At 32.0% G+C, this 24,308-nt stretch overlaps 1 protein-coding gene and 1 long non-coding RNA gene across 2 annotated transcripts in view; both read left to right on the top strand.

Moving 5' to 3' along the window:
• LOC139483951 (uncharacterized) overlaps positions 1 to 24,308 on the top strand; it is a 201,899-nt gene that overhangs the window by 167,599 nt on the left and 9,992 nt on the right. The window lies entirely within an intron of this gene.
• Positions 16,289 to 23,985, top strand: LOC139484852 (uncharacterized). The gene is made up of 3 exons (XR_011655171.1): positions 16,289 to 16,361; positions 22,158 to 22,269; positions 23,936 to 23,985. It is a non-coding gene; the product is annotated as an uncharacterized lncRNA (long non-coding RNA).

The following is a 24,308-nucleotide window of genomic DNA, read 5'->3' on the forward strand; positions in this document are numbered from 1 at the left end:
ATTTTCTATGTTCAGTAAACGGTGAAAATTGGATAAAATCTCTAATTTGGCATTAAAATTATTAATATCATATCAGAGGGAACATGTTTACTAAGTGTCAAGTTGATTGAATTTCAACTTCATCAAAAACTACCTCGACAAAAAACTTAAACCTGAAACGGGACGAACGGACGAACGAATGAAAAGACGTACAGACCAGAAAACATAATGCCCATAAATGGGCATACAAATTAAATGAGCACATAATTATAAATTTAGAAGTACAAATGCTTCAAAATATGCAAACTTTACTAGCTCAATATCATCAATTAATGATTCAATTTCAGAACTATCAACACCATCAACCTTATCTACCACAAAAACTTCCAGAACCTCCTCAATACCATCTGTTCATCAAATGAAATCACCACAAAACCATTAATATGTAAATACCAACCTCATGTTCAGACAGACACCATCACATTACAGACCAACTATCTCAGCTCAGCAGCGATACTATCCAACGCATGTCATTAAAAAACATATGTGGAACGACCAACACAACACAATGTAACAACAAGGTTACCCTATGGTTATCAACAAACATTGCCTACAAACATCCGATACCCAAGTTCTCAGAACCAGAGTCATAATATTCCATCAAAATCAAACTCCTCTGAAACAACCAGAGTTGGCATGCATACTTAAAAAAATGCACCAAACCATGAAAACAACCCTATCACATCAAAGGGTGAAGATAATAAAGACAAAAAAACAGCAACACAGCCGTATCCCACAAAGGCCAAATTTGATATATAAAGCTAAATCAGACGTTTACAATAAAGAAACTGCTACATTACGTGGTCTAGAAGAAAAAGATATGATAAACATGCTCACAAGCTGCATACTGTTTCATGGTATGAGAAAATCATATCTATTTATATTAAAAGAAATTATCATTGGATACAATGGACTGAAACAATGGAATGAAATGTTTGTTGACAAACAGTCAATAACACAGCTTATAGTTGATCCCAGCTATTACAGTAAAACAATAAACTCCTCATCTTATTTAGTACATATAACAAAAGCAACAAGTTAAATGTGCTGTGAAATCCATCATATATCATAAAAGACTGAAATTAAAATTGGAATTGAATATTTCTTAAGGGTTCCCAACCAACAAACAGCAATCATTCTTATATTTTAGAGATACCACTGTTGAACAAACATTTTAATATAGGAACTTATCCTTATCTTAATGTGGGAATGCTGCATGAAAGAAACGGATCTATGTTTCTACCATTTCTACGTTCATGACGTACTTGTGAGGAACCCAAATAGTGTTTTAAAATATAAATATATTTTATGGTGAACGGATGTATATATGTTGTACCTGCTTTGCACGATAGTGTTGTATATATATTATTGGATGACACTTGTACATGGGGGTTGGAGTGTTCAACATGCAATTTGTACATTTTAAACTATCCGATGTATATAGTACTGTGAAGAAGAAGAAGAAGAAGAAGAAGAAGAAGAAGAAGAAGAAGAAGAAGAAGAAGAAGAAGAAGAAGAAGAAGAAGAAGAAGAAGAAGAAGAAGAAGAAGAAGAAGAAGAAGAAGAAGAAGAAGAAGAAGAAGAAGAAGAAGAAGAAGAAGAAGAAGAAGAAGAAGAAGAAGAAGAAGAAGAAGAAGAAGAAGAAGAAGAAGAAGAAGAAGAAGAAGAAGAAGAAGAAGAAGAAGAGAAGATTTCTAGTTTATCCTGCACAATGACGATCACTAAGACGCTTGATAAACGTAAATAGTGCAGGGATACAGGCGACCCCCTCTATCTGGTAAATGACGTCATAAAGGCGCGTATAATTGACGAGTTTTTCCGGTGACGGATGAACTCGAAAGTGGTCTATTGCATCGTTACTTGCACTTTTCCGGATTAAAGTTTCATTAGTGCTTTCATTTTCCCGGATTAAAGTTTCTTTATTGCTTTCATTTTTCCGTTACTTTATTGTAAAAGAGGGACGAAAGATACCAGTGGGACAGTCAAACTCATAAATCGAAAATAAACTGACAACGCAATGGCTAAAATGAAAAAGACAAACAGACAAATAATAGTACACATGACACAACATAGGAAACTAAAAAAACTAAGCAACACGAACCCCACCACAAACTAGGGTGATTTCAGGTGCTCCGGACGGGTAAGCAGATTCTGCTCCAAAATTGCATCAGTCGTGTTGCTCATGTTATAACAGATCCGGTAATTCGGTAGGTCACATTCATGAAAGGGAAGGCGATTGTAGTAACGACGTAAGGAACATATCCGATATCATTTGTGAAACGGTTATTCCATAACAGTCAACCAACTCTTGATGGCGTCCGTAGAATTTACGAAGGGATGATTTCAACTTCACCATTTGCAACTCTTGGTTTAATTGCTTCCTTGTGAGCAGCAACCCTCTCAAGAAAATCATGATAGGAAATGCAAGCACGGAAATATCGTATCAATTGGGGGATATATACCCCGTATGCAGGTGCTGCTGGAATTTTGCTACTTAGAAATGGAAGTTCACAATTGGAAGAGCTGAAATCATCTCTTTTGTCGTAAAGTTTTGCTTTTGGTCGACCCCCATTGTCAATTTCAAGATGTTAGTCAAGAAATGAGGCCGACTTAATTATAAATGTTGTATCCTTTATCTCTAGTTCGATGGGATAGATGCGTTCAACAAAGTCACGAAATTTAGTGAAAGAACATCATCTATATAGCGGAAAGTAGAGTTAAAGGATATTGCTAACTTCTTATCCTACTTCCTGAGAAGTTCCTGCATGAAGTTAGCCTCATCTTAATAAAGAAACAAGTCGGCAAGAAGAGGGGCACAATTGGTTCCCTTTGAAATGCCGACAGTCTATTGAAAAAACACGTCCTCGGAACGTAACAAATATGTTGTCAATCAAGAAATCAAGCATCTTGATAATGTCAGTTTCAGAGAATTTGTTTTTGAATCATAGTGATCCTTTACAAAGTAGGGTTTATTCTTCCATAAGACAAAATTGATGTATCTACGTTGGCCTTTCTTTTTTATGAAACAAAGCAATGCCAACTGATTCAATTTGTCTTTTAGTGTGGAATACTGGTGTAAAGTTCAGAAAAGTCAAATGTATTACTACTATTGCAAAATGAAAGAGAGTTAGATTGTATATACTATAAAAGATCTTTGGAATTTTTAAATGTCCACATCTGATTCACGCCACCTCTAGAAAAGGCAGTTTCACAATAACTTTGAAGCCCGTCTTTGATTGCTGATAGAATAGATGTTAATAATTTAGAAAGAGGTTTCGTGGAGCACTTGGAAGACCCAGCAATATACCGTTGTTTGTAAGCACACACTTATGTAGTTTAGGTATCCAATATTATTGAAATTCCAAAGGAACACAGAACAGACCTATGATTTATTGTAAAAGTTTCTAGCAATCAGGTATTCAATCATATTTACATCCGTTTGGTGACGTATAAAAAAGTTTCTCGTGACATGAAATCTTTTTCGGGCGATTTTTCAATTCTTTACGAACCATTCATTATTCGGACGATTTTGGTGATCTATGTTTTTATGAATATAAACTGACTGTCCAAACATTTTGAATGCGCTATTATAATTGCATTGATTCGATGTTCAGTGTTTCAGTACTTTGATTACTCCTGCTACAGAGTGTGCAAAATTGTCAGATTTTGTATAGATTATGCTTGGAAAATCGAATTATGTGTGATGAAAATAAAACTTCACTATAGAAGTTTAGGATCAAATGTGAGAGGATAACTCTTATAAAATGCTTTCAGATAAGAAAATATTGATGGGTAACTGAACTTGTTTTCTTGCTACATATTTTAATAAGTAAATTCATAACACTTTCTATTATACAATAACTTTATCTGAGTTATATCCCCGACTGTTTGAGTTACCTCCCCTTATCAAACAGTTGGGAAAAAATGATTCAACCTCTTTTGAAATTTATGAAGCTCAGGATGCATTGATCCCTGCACATTTATTTGTATAAAATTGAACCTTCATCCCCTTCTTATGTTTCATGCAAAACATAACTGCATTGCTACTGTTGTTGTTTTGTGAAAATAAATGTAAAAGTTTTTCCCAACTGGAGCATACAAGTATGTTAAGCCAAGTATGTTTCAAATTTGTCTAATAACTGGAGACTGGAATTTTAATCGTAAGGAGAACAACGGATGACGAATGCTCAGTGGTAGCAAAAACTCACTTAACCTGCTGAAGCTAAACAAGTAGAAAAAAGCTAAATAACTGCTTATATTAAATGTAAATGGCTACATGAAAGGTGAAAATTAAAAAAAAAGAGGCTCAAATGAGCCTGTATCAGTCAACTAATTCCTCGTGCATCCCTGGACTACAAAACCTCCAACCATATGTGCGCGAACCCGTAGACCTTCACCTGTATAAAGATGCTTAATAAAATAACATCCAACTGTTATTTCTTGCAAAATATTACTGCATCACCATTACTCGTTGTGAAGGAGAAGATTTTAAAGCTTTTCACCATTGAAAACCTATGTTAAACTTTTGACACCTAGTGCTCAGGTCCCCTGGACACTGGAACTTCATTTGTATAAAGTTGAAGGTTTATTTACAACTGATGCAGATGGAATTTGAGTTATAGGTGATTGGACCTCATAAACCCAAGAAAATCTGGATTGTCATATGTACAATTTCGAATTGGATCGTACTGATCCAATTTTTTTACTGCGTTGTACAACTTTATTCAAAGAAAATTCTTAAACATTTTTTTCCATTGAAGTCTTTATTAAAAATTTGGTCTCAAACAACTCTTTAACCTTGGAAGACCATTCTTACACACTTTAATTCCTGTCTACTAAGGCTCATCCCTACTATGATGCTGGTCTACATAGGCATACATATGGTGGTTCAAAATGAGATATTATCAATGTTTTATATAATCATGCCTATGTGAAACCTTGGAACCTAATGCTTGTTCACACTATAAGTCTTAAGCTTGTTGATTTTATGAATATTTTCAATGTTTATGTCCATGTTTATCATTAAGTGTCTTTTATGCTTTTTTATAAAAAGAAAAAGAAGATGTGGTAAGATTGCCAATGAGACAACTGTCCACAAGAAACCAACATGACACATACATTAACAACTATAGGTCACCTTACGGCCTTCAACAATGAGCAAAGCCCATACCGCATAGTCAGCTATAAAATGCCCCGATAAGACAATGTAAATTCAAACGAGAAAACTAACGGCATTATCTATATGAAAAAATGAACGAATTACAATTATGTAACACATAAACAAACGACAACCCCTGAATTACAGGCCCCTGACTTGTGACAGGCACGTACATAAATAATGTGGCGGGGTTAAACGTTGTAAGCTGTCGATATGTTTTTTTTTTATTATTATTAAAAGGCTTCTTCTCATGAGAACCCTTTCCTGGTAATAGTTTAACACTTTTCATTAAATTTTGAAAGACTTCGATAAATCAACGTCCTAATTTCCAAAACATGTAAAAAATCAAATGTAGCAAGTATCTGTTCATTTTTTCATGCCAACTCTTTGGGTTATTGCAAGTTTGAATTATATAAATCTCTATTTAAAAGTAAACAATTATTACCAGATATTATTGAGTGCAATGAGTAGCGAACATCTACATGTGAGAGTAAACTATCTGCATTTACTGATTCTAGATTAAATCGGCTTCCCGTCAATTAATCAAACAAATTTATTCTAATTTCTTACAGAAGTACACTAAAATTCCACCAGACCTCATATAACTTGATGGAATCTATTTCATTTGCTATCGGCCTAGCCAAGATCAGATGTGCATTTCATATTGGGTCTATGTTATAGGCTTGTAAAGACAAGAAGATAAACTTTACATATGTAATACATCTTTGAACTGAAGAAGAGAATGTAGGGTTTCACAATGAGTATCAAATATCATGTATAGGTGTTACCGTTTTGAAAAAAACCACTAAAATACACGCTGAAAATGGTCAAAATTTCACGTTATGTTGTTTCATTTAAAATTTCGCTGTTTTTATTAATTGATAGTTAATAAGTGAACTTAATTTGAACTACATTATGGGTTCACTGTTATAGACAATGTATTCATCTTTCTTTTACTGGTTGTTGCAACAAAAAATCTTCAGTGGTTACAAAGTTATGATAAAAAGTTGAGTACTATGCGCTTGTTATGAAATTTTGTACTTTGGTTTTTAAAGCTTGCTCAGTGTAGTGATAAAAGAGAAAAATAAATCAAACTTATGCTATTACGTGTTTTGTTTTCTCTTCTAGTATATACATTATCAAAACTACCTCATTTATCAAAATTGCAGTACCCTAGCTGGAGATATATGCCATCAAAGTTGGATATACAAATAAAGTGAAAAAATGTCTTGTCCGTAGACATGCATTCCCTAGTAAACTGGAAGCATAATTACATTAATGTTGCATTGCTAAGTTCCTGTTCTTTTGTAGATATGAAAATACTACTAACATTGTTTTTCTACCATCTATTAATAGAGGAAAAAATTCAAAAAATATGTCATAATGTCTTGTCCGTAGACATGTCTTTTTATCAATATTGCTTGGCTTTATGGGTCTTAATTAGTCCTATGTGTTGTTTAAACTTAGAATTATCGTAATTTTAATAAATAAATGGTAATTTAAGTGTTCTCAATTTTTGTAAAATTACTTTACAGGGGTGGATTTTAAAAGATGTCAGATTATCTGTCATAAAAAGCATACCTTATTTTACTTCAATATTGTTTATTTCAGTTGCTGCATACCTTAAAAGATTAACTAAATCAAATGAAGAAAAAGTATTTCTCTCTCTCTAACTTTATCTTTTGCATTTCAGTATTAACGGCAGATGAGAAAGTGTCTACGGACAAGACACTTGTACATAACAAGTATTAAATTCAATTATTTGTCTGCTATGGAACTTAAATCTTATTTATAGGTGATGAAAGTTATCTATTCAAATTAAAACTCAGTATTTTCAACATAAATATAGCTACAATTAATTCTAACAGATTTTGTTTTAACTGAAATTGTCTTGTCCGTAGACATTACCACAATATATTTGTATCCAATTTCCTTGAGTTCAGCCTAATTTGATAGGTAAAATGTATGTTATTTTTTCAAGAGAACACATTCAACTATGTCAAAATTGAGTTTTAATAATAGTTTGATTGTTTTAAATAGTCAGATATATGGATTTCAGTTAAAAGAATGTGTCTTCACTTTGGCTTAATCAATAAATTATTGAGATATGTAAAGAATTATGGGTACATTTTTATATTTTCCAAAATTTAAAAAACACAGCTTAAAATTTAATAAGTAACTTTTAATCTTAACTTTAACAATCATCTTTGAAAGCATTTAATTGAATATCAATAAAATGTCTTGTCCGTAGTCATTATCAAAATGTATTTGTTTCCATTTTACTCAAAGTGAAGCATCATTTGATAGATAAACCTGATAAAATGTATTTTTTTTTTATCAAGAGAACACTTTCAGCTATATCAAAATTAGGTTTTAATAATGAATTTCATTAAATATGAATTCAATGTCTTGTCCGTAGACAAAACATATTAATTGTATTGCTAAGTTTGATTGTGTATTGCAAGAATATGCATCAAGTTTTTTTTAATGTTCTATACACCAAAAGAAAGGTTTTTTTTGGAAGTTTTGTTATTTATAGATAAGTTTCAATACAGTTTTATCAGATAAGATTAATGATCAAAGAAAGCTACTGTTATTTGAAATAACTGTGAGTTAAACATGTTCTTGTCATTTTTTTTTCAATTAAAATGTTTGATATTCAATAATTCTAAACATGTTTTGTTGTCTTTGTCATTGACCAAAAATCTGACACTGGTGACCATGTCTTGAAGGCAACCATTAAAGAAAATTATACATTTTTAAACACAATTTATTTAATAAAAATCTTCCAAAAACTGCATGTAATTATATAAATGCTTCCAGTGTTAGCCTAACGATCGCAAGTTTTCATAATTTGAACCACTTTTGAACCAAAATATCAAAGGCTGTTTGTTTTATAGAAATAAATAGCAATTTTATGTGAAAGACGTTGAATGAAATCTACATATGAAGTTAACTCAGAAGTACGCTGTATGTCATATTATATATGCGCACAATAACGCAGAATTTATGAATTTTAGTACAGGAAACTAATAGAAATGTGTTATTGGTTTATAATTATTTAATGAACTTTGTGCCATCCTGTAAAATAAGTGTATTTAACAATTCTATTGGCAAATGTTTCCTTATTGTATGTTTGATGATGGCTTTACGTGGTGTGTTCTTTCTCGTGATATTGTTTTTACTCATAACGGAATGTTATTCACAGATTTGTAGTGGACGTAAAAGGTATGGTAAACAGTTTTTGTCAAAATATGAATTGAATATAAGTGTGAATGGGAAACCGAAGTGGACAAAAGAAAAAAAAACCGTTGATTATGACACTTAAAAAAAGTACCACAAACTCATTGATTATGTCATTTTAAGAAAATTTCAACTGATTAAATATTGAAAATCGGGGTATGCTATGCTGCGGTAAATGCTTTCACGAAAAGACACGTGTATCATGTACTGTTCTGCATGGATTCAATCTCTTGAAAAATCAATCGTCCCACGAGAAATTGCCAGAATAACTGACATTACACTTTTGAGATTTTTCTATTAACAGACCTGCAAGATAAAACTTTCTTTTTCCCTGTCATCTGAGTTGTATTTCGCTTTTGGGCGACTTACAAAGTTACACGCTCTCAGCAGTTGATAGAAGTCTTAGAATAAAGTTCATATCTTATTTGTACATATATTTGCCAATGCATGGATCCACAATCTATCGATACTTGTATTTTGGTATTGTACAAAGTCTTTGACCAAATTCAATTGATGTAGTTGTGTAGTGATTGATATTTTTATATTAATTTTTTCTTAAGTTGCTATTAGCTTTGAACAAGCTGTCAGAAACTGCGAATATTCTCAGATCTTTACTTAGTGTCTTTGTTGCGGGGATGTATAAGTACCCGTTCAAGTCAACTATGTTTTTTTTGTTAACTGTATTACTGCTTTTTATCGAACTGACGCGTCAAGCTCTTCCAACTGATTTTTATAGTTTGTTGTTGTATTATTCCAACATTGTCGAATATTAGGGGAGGGTAGGCGCGCCTTCAAACTAGTTTGATCCCGCCAACTATGTATGTGTCTCCCCCAAGTCAGGATAGGATCATATAATGCAATGGTTTTCGTTTGTTGTTGTATATATACTAGTATCATATTTGTTTTTCGTTCACTTGTATTTACATTAACCAGGCCGTTAATCTTCTTGTTTGAAATGTTTTACATTTCCTTTTTATAGCTGATTATATGGTATAGCTTTCACTAATTGTGATAAAGGCTTTTCAGTCTTGTTAGTTTCTGTGACTTGTATGGAAAAGAAGATTTAGCTTACAAAGTCCTTATATTTGAACAAAGTAACATTCATTTTTAATGAAAAATTGTTTTAACGTTAATCAAGCTTTGATTAAAAAAAAACTCTCTGTGAATACTGTAAGATAACTCTTGTTAATTTCGCCAATATTCTATCATCATGGGGAAATAATATAATTCAGTTTTCATTTATAGTCTTTTTTCAAAAAAAGTAAATAATGTTTTATGTACATGTAGGTTCCAATAATATTTTTTTCACGAAAGCATTAGGCACAAGTTTAAAATTACTGGAATAAAGTGATGGCTATGGTGTTCTGTTTTTGTGTTTGTGCGTATGTGAGTTTTTGTTAGGGGGTGTTACACTTCTCTCATGTATTTGTCTTTAGGGGCCAGATAATGCAGATTAATTCAGACTGCTTCATTTGAGTTCGTTCATAACTCATTTTCAAGCAACAAATGATTTTATAAGTAGCAGGATATATGCTACTGGAAATTATATGATGCATAACACAATTTGAACCATTGTAACCTATAGTTGTTAATTTTTCAAAATGCTGTCTACATCAAATGGTGTGAATTTGCAAGCGGTATAGTGATGACATGTACCTATACTGTCAATGGGTGTACATGCATTGGCTTTTTTTAAAAGGGTGTATGTATTATATGATATTAATAGGAATCCCAGAAATAAAAAAAAATCTTTTGGCTTGTACTTGGAGCCTACATATGGTGAACGATTTACTATTTGATACAAAAAAGGTAATACACATACGGATATTTCTTAGAATTGATGGTCATCTTTTATAAATTACGGTCATCCTTCACAAATTACAGTCATCTATTTACCAATCACGGTCATCCTTGTTTTAAGTTACGGTCATCTTGAAAATATTTTAATCACGATTTACGGTCATTTTGGCGATTTTTTCAAATCCAATTTTCTGTTTGATACACATTTCTCGGTAGTTATATGCGATTTATATATTTTATTAATTTACATCGTACCAATGTATGCTTTGTAAAGAAAATGACATAGAAACACCTAAACAGGTAAACAGACAATTCAAATACTGACCTAAGTTTTCATCCGACATTTTGGGATGACCGTGAATGCAGTTACGGTTATCAGCTTTACCCCAGTGACCTTGGCTTCATATATATATATTTATATGCCTTGTTATATATACGTGGCCCTGTTAACAAAGGTCAGAAAAAGACACGGTTTCACAAATGTTCCTCACATCAAAAATTAAAAAATCTTACTAATGACAACAACAACAACAATAAACGGAAAAACTATGTTTTATATAGACCATCAATAAACTTTTACATCTATTTTGTGTAGCTCAAGCTACAAAGATATTTTTTGTCATGCATCCGATTTCACCTAGATAGATGTACACGCCCGATGAAGCTAATTTGTTAAGCGAAACATTGCGTGAATAATATATAAAATAAAACCACTAATTTTATAACACTAATAAGTGTGTTAAAGTTACATTCTTAGGCCGTGTTCACACCAAACGACGTGTACAGTAAACATGTTTACATTTGGTTTAATGTAATGTACACAAGTTTCACATTAAACTTGTTCACATCTATACACCTTGTTTAGTTACCTGTACATAAGATTTGTTCACACTTGTAAACAAAATGTCATTTAAATGTTCACTACGTTGAACCGAATTCAAATTTTCGAACATCTTTTCTAGCAGTTAGGCAACGACCATTTGACTTTAAAAAAAGGGGGGATGGAGTTTTCCTCAATTTAAAAAAATCGGGTTATCCAGATGATTAGAATGATCAAATATTCTGAATCCAAAGTTCCCCATACATTATAGTGTTCATTGTCAAATCGGTACCATCGAGAAAAAAAAACTAATTATAAACTTTCTTGCGAGAAAAAGTTCAGACTCAGATCCCCCCCTTTTTTTTTTTAAAGTAAAGTGGTTGCTCCTTTAAGAAAGTCATTTTTGATTATTTGCAGTAGTTTAAAGATGTCTTGATTATGCATTAAAAACGTAGGCTCGCCATCAGCGAAAGAAAAAGAATTGCCATGTTAAGGATCACTACTGTTTGTTTCAAATGGTAATTTTTCTCCAAGGAGTATTTGGCAAAGGGAGGGGGTAATGTGTGTTTTTTTTTCTTTTTCTAATTGTATTTTAACGGATCTGAGATACTACTCAAACAAACAATTGACTTCACCCTTTTTTGAGTAATGCATTTATGAGTGAATCGTTGTTTGAGCATGAAGACCAGTGGCAAATATTTCTGTCAGTGTGTACGCTAATCGAATCGGGAAGACCTTTCCAAATGAATTATGTGTTCGGCAATGATGATGAATAAGTCGTGATTAGGGGTTAATAAGCTTAAGACTACGTAAAGTGTTTTTATAAAAATAAAAATATCAAGTTTAGACAAATATTTCTGTAAAGGATTTTATAAATAAGTGTTATAAGTATCAATTTTATGTAAAAATTGTTTCTTTTTTAAATATACATGGGAAAATTAAAGATCTGAATGGCTAGTTTTGGGTACACCTAACCCACACAGGGCCTACATCGACTATCGACTGCATGTAGACAAAACATGATTTAAACTTCATGTAAACATTGAGTTTTATCAATGGGAACGTAATTATGTTTAGTTTATGTGTAAGTTACACTAACACAACACCGAGTTTAGGTCAATGTGAACATGGCCTTAGACTCTTATATATGACTTGTTATATATATAATATTTATCCAACGCAATCATAGGTTTGAACGTAGTTCTCAATTTAGACTCGTTTATATTTTTTCGTTTGGGCTTGTATCACATGTTCGTACCGGTTTATATGATCCGTTCATCCTATACTGACTCTTAAAATTCAAGAGTCTATCTGAAATTGAGGGTAAATTATATGGCCTTCCAAATACCGTTTCGATCCCTAACATCACTGAAGAGACATATATTGTCGAATTCTAGATCTGGTGTACAAAAAAACAACAAAAAAAACAAATAAAAAAATATTGACACCTTGTGTTTGTGGCATAACATCTTGGCCACAAATTTATCGTTTTCTGTTTAGTATTAAATTTATATTAAGATCCATTTTGTTACATCTTATGATCAATTTAATTTGGCAATCGCCAATGGCAGTCAGCAGGGTTTAAGAACATCAGTTGTTTGACCTGTTAGTCAAATGTGCATTGTTTAAATATACTTTTATCACTTTTTTGGTCTTTTGGAAATGTTGTTTGTGCTGTATTTAGACCCTTCTACAACGAAATTTGTTTTACATGCACACTTATAAAAATTGCGTTTTTTATCCAACGCAATCATAGGTTTGAACGTAGTTTTCAATTTAGACTCGTTAATATATAGATCTAACATTGTTGGGTTGATGTTTAGAAGAGTTGTATATATATAAATATATATATATAAGTCTACAATTACACCAAACAGTGTTAGAGTTAGTTTTTCTACTGACAAATATTTATCCATCTCTTAGCGGCCTTTCGAACTCACACCTTTGATACACCACAGCACTAATCGCTTAGCCTCATCATGTCTAATATATATAGCGGATACGGTCGAGTGGTCTAGAGCGCTGGTCATGAGGCTAAGCGATTGGTGCTGTAGTGTATCAAAGGTGTGAGTTCGAATGCCGCTAAGGTACGGACATATATATATATATAGTTATGCAACTTGTATTGTTTGTATTATTGTTTGCCCCGAGGATAATAATAATAATAATAATAATAGTAAAAATTTCTATAGCGCCCTATATAACAATAAAATCACTCTAAGGCGCTTTACATATATATATACATGATCAAAATATATTAAGTTAACCACAAAACAAAATGAAATAAAAAATGTTATGTTTAAAAGAACTAAAAAACGTATATATGAAAGATATATGAACATAAATAATTATATTGATAGAAAAATATATATATATATCATCCTTTTTGTCGAATAATACACATTAATGTACGAAGATCAAACAGAATACGGACTCGAACGTTGCCCAGTTAACAAATGTCAGAAAAAGACACAGTTTCACTAGATATGACAAATATTCCTAACATGAAAAGTTTAAAACATCTTACTAATGACTACAACAATTATCTACGTTCACAGCCGTGACAATTAATTCAGCAAGACATTTTGTATTTTGTGTGGCTCTTAACTACATTTCGAAACGTACAACCAAAAACTTCAAAACCTGTAAAATGTTAAAAATTACAGAAGCCAAATGCATTGGCTATTTAACTAAAATGTCTTCTTTTACCAGAAGCGACTATTATAGTGTGAACTTTCGACATAGATCAGACATCAACGACAATGCAAGCGACATTGTTAACAGTTATCAAAATTACCAGGATTATAATTTAAGACGCCAGACGCGGGTTTATGTTAACCAGCATGTTGGCCAGCCTGATCATTCAATCCTATAATGTTAGTTCGCACCATCGCGAAGACATACTACAAGACTAACAATTCTCGTCTTTCAATACCTTTCCATAGACAAATAGACGATTTCTGGATTCGAAAATTAGGAAATGCGACACCATTGATGGTATAGGTATTCATTACAGTCCTTCCTCTATTTAATGTGATGCACAATTTCAACTGTACTCTTCGACGTAGACTCAGTCATTGTCATCGTTTTTATATACAGCCTAGTGTCTATGAGTTTATAGTAATGACCAGCTGTCATGTATACAAAAGTCATTGGGTAGTCATCACATTCGAACGAAGCTTTATTTATTAACCTTCATTCTCTGTAAAACTCATGTTTCGAAAGCACAATTACACACCTCAATTCAAATCAAAATAATCTTATGGCTTTTATTTCGGATATTACAAGTCACAGACTATTCTAACAAGTTCGCATTGGAGATAATGAAACATGAGAAAAGATTCGTTCTTGAATTTGCCTTTGCCAACAAAGGCCTTGATGCCATCTACTTGGAAAATTTCCACCATCATAAATTCGTTCACTCGGAAATACCTTCATAATTTTAAAGATCATTCTTAACTCTCATGACTTATACCTATATCGAACCAAATGCAGCTTTTAAATTGTCAATTACAAACACATGTTGCAAGATCTCAATATTGACAACTTTATTAAGACAATGACAATCAAAACCAATTAGAAAACAAAGACTCACAAAACCAAAGGACATTTACATCATCAGTTATGAATAATAAATGATGAAACAACACGAACTCCACTAAAAACCGGGAGTGAAAGCAGGTGCTGCGGAAGGGTAAGCATTTCCTGCACCGTATAAGGCACCGTCGTGTTATTTCTTTGTTCAGTTCGGTAATGGTGGAAGGTAATTATGACTGAGGAAGAATATTAAATTCTAAACCTCCTGATTGCACCTATACAAGTTCACTATTCATACATAATCCGGCTGCCACGTTATTAATGGTGACCTACACATTATCAATAACACTTTCTGCAACAAGTGTTATCAAAAGGCCGGAAAAACATTAGTGACAATCAATCAATTTGAAACATATCTATAAGATACTAATGGATTTAGTCGAGGTTTGAACGAAGCAATATATTACACACTAGAAAGAAGACATGGATCCACTTAATGGGTAATTAAGGCTGTGAGGTAGTTGATACAAAACTAAGAAACTGAGTGAGTCTATGAAACCCGTACTACATCAATCCTTAAAGATACATATGTTGCAAAACACTTAAACTTGTCCTGCCGCCGTAACAAATTTGTTGACAATTCACTTGGAAACTCAACATATACTCAAAAGACACTTACTAAAGGAGAAATTCTGTATAATCACATGTCTATTTTATTTTCCTTCGGTATATTTACGAAAGATCACGAACTGGATCTTTCATAACATTTTTAGATACATTTACTACAGATATAGGTGTCCTTTCAAACAACGATATATCGCTTTTTATTTTATATGCTCCACGAAATATCTTTCTTAATGATTGACATCAATTTTATCAGGAATCAAATAAAGCAACAGTAGTATACCGCTGTTCGAAAGTCTTGAATCGATTGCGAAAACACAATCAGGGTTTTAAAACTAAACCTGAGGTCAACACATCAACTGTAAGAAGAAAACAACGCACCAACATAAGTGCAACAAAACAACATATTGACAATGCAACTCACAAAGAGAAACGAACTATAAGATAACAACAGCTATTTCCCTGACTTGATACAGGACATTTAAAGAAAAAAAATGTGGTTTGAACCTATTTTGCGGCTAGCAAAACCTCACGTTTATACGACAATGGAAAATATGACACTAAAATGACAACATTACATGACAGGACTACAGTACAAATAAAAATGCAAAATAATTAAGGACAGAGAACTACACAAATAAACATTAGTATTAGACTTTATTTAAATGCTAACACCATAAAATCACAGTTATTTCGGTCAAAAAAAAATTATAATACAAAAACGTAATGATCAAATCATCATGGAATTCTTAACAATTACAGGAACACAATATAATCTATTTTAAGATAATTCCCGGAATAACTGTGATTTTATGGTGTTAGCATTTAAATAAAGTCTAATATTAACATATTGTAGAACTCAATGAATGTCTCAAACCCTAATGGAATTTTACAAAGCTTGTAAAGAATAATAGAGGTGGCTTCGATTGACAACCAAGTAAGACAACTATGATGCATGGTTACAGAAATGAAACATGAATACACATAACAACATACTAGGATATTAAGGGTTCTTGCAGTTGGACTATCTGTAAACCAGTTATTTCTCACCATATTTTGTATCTTTTAGGATTGGAGAAAAATACGTATTACAATACTTTTGCTGTTATAATGCCATCCCCAGTAATGGAAAGTGTGAATGTAAGTAAAGCAGTTCCGTGTTTATGAAATAAAAGAACATCAATTACGATACTAACAGCATGCATTTAATATGCATGTATCTTTGGAAAAGACATTTATGCATACTTTTAATACATGTTGTATATGGAGGATTTAATAGTCATAGTTTGGAAAATAAAGCCAAATGAAATTGTGTAAATCTTATCCTAAAATTTTTATCACCCCTATATACAAGACAAGTATGTGACTGATTATTAATAATCAGTTTGAGACATACATAGGGGAAATCAAACTTAAATGCTGAAAACAAAATGTGAATGTCTTGACTAACAATCAAATAAATCAAGTATTGATGTCAAGAACACCAGTCTGTATCTATGTTTTAACTTTACTACTAAATGCATACAGACTGGATATTCATAGTTTGTTGAAAACTTTATATGCTTTTAAAAATCATTTTAAGATAAAGCATGGATCAATTGTCCGTCTACTACACAAGCTATTGCATTCTTGAAATGTGATCGAATAATCTGTATGTGTCCAACCTTAATCTTTCAACTGTTTGTCGATAAAAAAAACTTTACAGTCAGATATATTACTGCTAGATTATGACGAATTGTGTATTTTTTTACTGGCAGGCTTGATGACTAATCTATTATGTACTTCAGAAGATTATCGTTCCAATGTCTTCGTGGCCATTTTGTTGCTTTGAGAATTTACTCACGATCGTACATCGTCATGTGTCGTAGTATGTTTGGTAGTAGACAAATAGGAGGGAATCATAAGCATACATGATGTTCCACCTATTGTAATCGCTTGATAGTCTATGTTCCAGATAATTTTAACATGTTTTATTGTTCAAAAGGGAAAAATAGACAAGACACACGTAAGTCACTTCTTCTCTAATTCATACATACGTACAAACAAAAATTAACATTCATATATATTATTTCAGCATTAAGATATCAAGCAAAATGATTAACATATTAGTGAAGAATCGAAATAATGTATATTTTCCACTATATATACCAACATAAGTGCGTCTATTGTTTGATTACCATTATGTGTCAACCCTTTGTTCAATAGCCAGCATGACGTGTCACCTCTTTGTTTAATAACCAACATGTTTCACCTCCTTGTTAAGATTCATCTAAAGGAATTGAAAAATATGGCCGTTTTACACCACAGAATCTACTCTGAGTAAAGACAAATTAATGCATCGAGGAACATTAAAAGACATGACAGGACCTAGATATATAAAAGTTGCACAAAGTCAATGTTTCAGAAAATTGCAAACTTACCAAGATTTTGATGTGCATTTTTTTCCAGTCTGCAAAAGGTAGCAAAAAAACCAGGAGTTTCATTTGATACGGTCCACACAATTACACAGTTTAAATCAACTATTTTTGGCAGATGTCTACACTGTCTAAACTACACAGACAAAAGATGTTTGACTCGATGGTATCTAACATCCAACACGGTGATGGAACATTAATATACAGATAAAAGAAACGTTTCTGTTTATTCAACAGAATATAACCTTCATTTCTATATATTTCGCAGTTAAGATATTTTTTTAATTATTTCCAATAGAGAAGTAATCAGGTGTTTACAGATTCAAATAAAAAATAAGTTGATCTGAAAGAAATCGTTTTCCAACGAGCTACCAGAATCCTTTTGAACGCCAAAGTCCAATTATGTTATGCAATTATGCAATTATTTCGTTACACAACCGGGATCTACCTTAAGAAATATAGGAACAAACCGGGATGTACAAATTGACAAAACCGGTCTCTTCCATTTTGACATGACCAATTTCTTTCATTTCATACACAGAAATACAAGCATTAGGGTGCTATAACAGGTTAGTTTTGCAATCTCCGTGTCAATATCTTTCTTTTCTTCCTTTTTTCCCGTACAACTTGAACAATTTAACGAGATATTAAACAAATTCGAGACAATGTTCACTCAATTCGTCATTTCGAAGTGCATTTTTACCTATTGCTTCGTTAATATAGAACGGTTGTAGAAAATATTATACCTCACTATAGAAAATAGTTATATTTGTATACATATTCCTCGATATCATAAAACTAACAAATAAATAAACGGAAACCTATATTTTCTCTGTCTATTAATGTTCCGCCTCTATGCCGAACATTAGATACCATCGAGTTCAAACATTTTTTGCCTGTGTAGTTTCGACACAGCGGTCTATTGTCCATCTATTGGTCATTTAAATCAAACTAACTCTACACTTGTATGATATGAGGGGAGCTTCTCAAACTTCTTTCCCAACTTAGTTTATTTTGGCACATTCTGCAGGAATACGTTAATAGCAAAATCTAGTAAAGTTTTTAACATTCTGAAACTAAAAATACATCTTAATTTTATTTATCTAGGTCCAGCGAAACTTTAAAACCTTTAAAGATGCATAGGTTTGTCTGTACTTAGTACGGCCATATTTACGAAAAAGACTTACCTTTCAATAGTCGTCTAGCGCGAAAAGGACGATAACTCAATTTTAGAACTTAATATTTTTGGAGACGGTCAATTCCCGGAATTGCATGCTTTGTCATCACGATTTTTTCTTTGGCCGTCGACGACAGAACTATTGAAGCATTCTTTTACAATAAGGCATATTTCACAAGGCAGTATTATCAATGTATTATCGTGGTATCAATATATGTTAGTAATGTTAGATACCTGAATTAATTGTAATTTTGGCCAGGACAATTCATCACTTCCCCTGAAAACATGATTTTGTAAAATATCACATATCGGCATCTCCAGGCGGCAAACCAGATCAATTTTTTATGATCTTTACTACAGCATTCTGATTGTTATTATTTGCTACATATTACCGGATTTTTTAAATCAATGTTTGTTTACATTATTAACAAATGTGAGTAAGATTTTAGGTCGAGTTGTCGTTCGTAGTGTATAGTTTGTTCCATACCATTGTTTGTTTCAAGTACAGGTTGGCAGTTGTCTATCAACAATAAAGATGATGCAACTAAAACACATGTTATCTTCAATGTGTGTGTGTGTTTTTTCTTTCTTTCTAATTAGTAGTTGTGTATACAAACAAAATGTTTTTAAATACATTTGGAAGACAGGATTGTCATGTAATTGTTATTTCCCTTGTTTAAAAATAGAATTTGCCTGTTTCTACATTTAACGATTTACATGACACTTTTCAGTACATATTTGATAAATTGATAAGATATTGCTGTTTTGAATTGATTTGTTAACGATAATTATTTATGTTGTACAGTTCAATATTTGCATCGTTGCTTATCATTTATAACCTTTGTTGAAAGACTTAATCATTTTATATATGTCGTATGGATAGATAATGTTGATTGAAAGCACTCAATGGCACTTTGCATTACTGTTTAGGCTAAAGCTGAATATGGGGGTTGACAATATTTAATACTTGAAATGTCTGTGCACTGATGTTCAGTGTAACCATAGGAAGCTGTGCTCTGCCGGATGCGTTCTTAATTATTGGAATCATGCAATACTACATTTCTCTACCTTTGGTCTACATAATAAAAAAAAAGTACTTATCAAATAAATTATATATTGTTTTCATTTCTTTTATAATTTAGCGCTATTTTATTCGGAAGCAATCGTCTTTATATTCATAACTTGTCCAACTAGACCAATCTGACGTCTGCATCCCCTGAAAAAGTGATCTCTATACATGTCCGACCCCATTCCCTTATTTCTTTAATGGCTTTGAGTTATTTGGTGGACAGGGGGAAAAGATTCCCTGTTCCCTCCCCAAACTCCTACTGAACTCAATATTCTGTTCCTCTTCACTCCTATCATTCCTATGCTTTTCATCAACATGAATTATCTCTGTTTTAACAACACGTTTCTCACGAATAAAACCATCCTGCCTCAAGCTTTCATCCATCAAATTCTCATTTCTAGTCCTCTCATTCCATAGTTCCCATAATTCTGTCCACCCCCTTATCAGTGTCACAATGACTCGCACCCATCACCAACTCATCACTCGGCGTCAAATTATATCATACTACCTGATTGGTTTCCTATATTTGCCAAAATTACGAGTCAGATTTGTTTGCTCCAATAATGGTCATATTTTGCACACATCTCGTTTTAAACTCCCATGCGTATTTTTTTTACTATCAACTATATGGTCTCAGCGCACACAAAGATTACATAGCAAATATATATTCAGGGTTTTTATTAAAGTTTACTTTGCGAGCCCAAAATGAGGAATAATTATAAAACATGGGTAAGTGGAATAAATATCTAGAAGATCTTTTAAAAATAGACTATAGTTGATGAGCTACCCCTTCGTATAACAATATTTATCTCTCCTGGGATTTAAAGACATTGAGATTGAGATTGAATCGTCTCCCTTTGACAACAGCCAGTACAAAAGCACGATTATTTGTTTGGTGATTTTTTTTATTGATAAAATAGTTTAATAAGGGAAAAGGATAATACTTTCAATTTCGAGGTCTCACAAAGGCTTTTTCGCCTATTATTCTAATTTTACATTAGAAACCAAAAATTAGTTAAAAAGGCTACTTACCGTAACTACATGTGCATATGCATTATTTATCTTTAAAAAAAATGTATGCAATAAAACAATAATATTCAAATGTTGAACCTCTCTTATGCAAAAATAAAATTAAACATGAGTAACATGTTGGATAAGACTGTCCTTATTGTGCAGATTTGCGTTTAAGTTTATTTGACGAAAACGTAATGGTAATATTTTAAGTAGAAGAAATAGTGTTTTTTTTATATATTTTTGACATGATAAATATAATTATAATAGTAATAATTTATTTTGATTTCTATATTCTCTCATCGTTCTTTATAGAATGGTACTTGTATTTTTTTTTAAATCCTGTTTTATTCAATATTTTATATATAAAATATATTATGATGATTGTATTGCATATTAATGTTACAAGTGGTGAGACTGTAAAGTCAAATGAAACCTCAAATTACTGTAAAAAAATGATGCATATGTTTTTTTATAACTAAATTGATAGCTTTTATTATACAACTTATGTACATATACTTTTACGGAAGACAATTCTTTAATTTGTCCACATTTAGAAGAAGTAAATTTTTTTAATTGCTTGCTTCCAGGAAGCAATTCGCCGATATATTTTCCGTATGCAAGTGACCTTAGCGTAACCCCTTCTCGTAAAAATCCGGCGATCGCAATAACATGGATCTGTCATTAAAATAAACAGTTGTCTGATTGTACACGTTATACACGTATATATATGCTCAATATCCATACTTCTTTGTTTGTTTTTTATTGTTTACTTTAAGGTAACAATCGGTAAACTACGGCTTCAAAATACGACAATTAAGTAGCTACAATATTTTCACATTTAAACAGACAGAGAGAAATAAAAATTACGATTATACATTTTGTTTGCGTAAAAAAATGATAAAATCGTGCACAGAAGACTAAGTTTATGATAAATACATGCATTGGTTCAAGAATTGGATAAACAATATTTTTCACCAGTCGCTCGATTCATATGACTTTAATAGTTAAATATTGAATCTGAATCCGAATCTGTCCAGTAACAGTTTTATTATTATTGTTGTTTCAAGACATTTGTCTCCATGAACTGCATTAATTGTGTCATTTCGTTTATGCTACCATACAATTATCAGTCATCTTTCAGTAAACCAAGGTAGGCATTTTGTTAAAAAAGATAACAGCAAAAATGTAGAACAGAGCAGCTGCTGCAAAGTGAACCTTGAATGTAATATTGCTAAGTATTCTATATTTTCATTGTATTCTAGATTGTCCAAAGGGTTATATTACAGATGAAGAGGCAAATATTTGTTTTCCATGTCCAAAAAATAAATACAGCGAAAATTGTGCACTTGTGTGCTCCTGTTCGGAAAATGAACGGTAGGAAAATGCAAGGGTTGCAGTTAAACCGTCTCTAGTCATTTCAAAAATAAAAAAATTGTACAATTTTGAGTGTAATTCATTTGACAAATTGTATTTTTAAAACGTCACATTCCGCTATGTATATTTTCTTTGCAATTCCTTCAGAAATATTTATTAAATACGTACAATATAATAGGTATTTTATCTGCTTACGATGAGTTCTAATGTCTTAAAAATACCAAATAGCCATATTAACCCCTTCAATTACTACATACAATCATCATACAGTAATGAAGCTCAGTTTTAAACGTTGATTTAGGACGAAAAAGGATTAACATTGAAAAAAGAAAGTCCTGCAATATTGGGTCGACTTGGTCAACATGAACAAACTATCAAAAATACAATTCAACGCAGTTTTAATAACACGATAAGACATCAGCCACTTGTCTTGAAATGACGGTCACACATATTGTTGACTTTTGTAAATAAAAACACACCAAACTAATTTTATTAATAACATATAGGAACACGATTTTTTTTAAACTGAATATAAACTTGATTTCATTCCCATATACAATGAAACAATTTATTTTTGGCAGGTCTATATTCAAATCAAAATATGTAAACAAACATATAACGTGCACACATTCAACAAACCTATCTATAATTATTGGACAGAAAACTATCGATGTCACACACTAAAAGTTAAAGACTCTAATATGACGTGCTTCTTTCACTTTGTAAACAACTCCGTGATAATATTTTCAATATATCTATGCTTAGCGCAGGCTCAGAGGTGAACATAATAATGGCTGTTACTAGATACCTCCCATGTAAATCCACATATATCGTTAGCTATGTGCAAACGCTAGCGCTCTTTGAACAAACGCTTTGCCAATTTCACTATCTTTAAAAATTCAATTAAAAAACACACATAACCTGGGGCAGAACAAAAAGAATTTATGAATTAGAGCTCGGAGAAAAAGTACACAATCAAAATGAAATATAATTATGCGAAATTCCATTAATGTTATCGGCGCATTAAAGTCAGTTCAATATATGACGCCAATTTTCCGTTGTTTTCAACCTCTATATTCGAAGAATACTGCATTAAAATTGAGTTTTGAGGTAGGTGTTGTTATACGTTTTATTATATTCCAACGTTCGCACATTTACTGATTTCTGCAAGTCAACATGGCGGCCCCGTAGTTACGGAAAGATAACCGCGGATTTGACGGTAGCTTGCAAAAAACAATGGGAATTAAACAAAAAAGCAAATGTTTGCGTTGAGTTAAACACATTTTGTCTAGCGGTCATTTAAGAAATAATTCAAACAAGCTATAGATATGTCAGATTTTTTTCTAACAGCGGGTGAAATAGAACAGCCAAGCAAATGGCATAACTACCCTTGTTTCAAATTTTTAATGATCGTATCTGTCCTATTACAATCGAGAAATTAGTGTTTATTACCAACAAATCTATGGCTTCCATGAGTTAGTACTTAATTAATGTCTAGTATATAAGCATGAGCTGATTATTGCATATGAAACGAGAAATGAGAACACAACGAACAAGACATAAACGGTTTATTAATTAGCAATATAGTTGTTGACTTATTAATAATATGCTATAGAATAATTTCAATCCCTAGATTACAAAAGGATGTATTGAATATATTTTGTAGTTGTGACAATCTAATTGGGTGTGTAACAAACTATAATGAAGACAAAACATGTAAGTAAATTATTCGACGAAACGGAATGGGAGTTACTTTCAGAAAGACGTAAAAAACAAAAAATTCTAAAATTTCATTAAATGTTTCACAATAAGACCCCTGATTATTTAAGCGATATTATCCCTCAACAATTGTTTAATATGCATAAATATGACACAAGACGACCGAATGACACGTAACATATAAAGTATACAACAGCATTCTATCAAAAATCTTTTCTTCCATCAGTTATTCGATCCTGGAATGCTATTCCGGATGATATCAGATTAAGTCAATCAAAGTTTACACTTCAACGTCACTTTAATCAAAATATAAGTAAAAT

Source organism: Mytilus edulis, chromosome 8 (assembly GCF_963676685.1).
Source record: "Mytilus edulis chromosome 8, xbMytEdul2.2, whole genome shotgun sequence".
NCBI classification, from domain to species: Eukaryota; Metazoa; Mollusca; class Bivalvia; order Mytilida; family Mytilidae; genus Mytilus; species Mytilus edulis.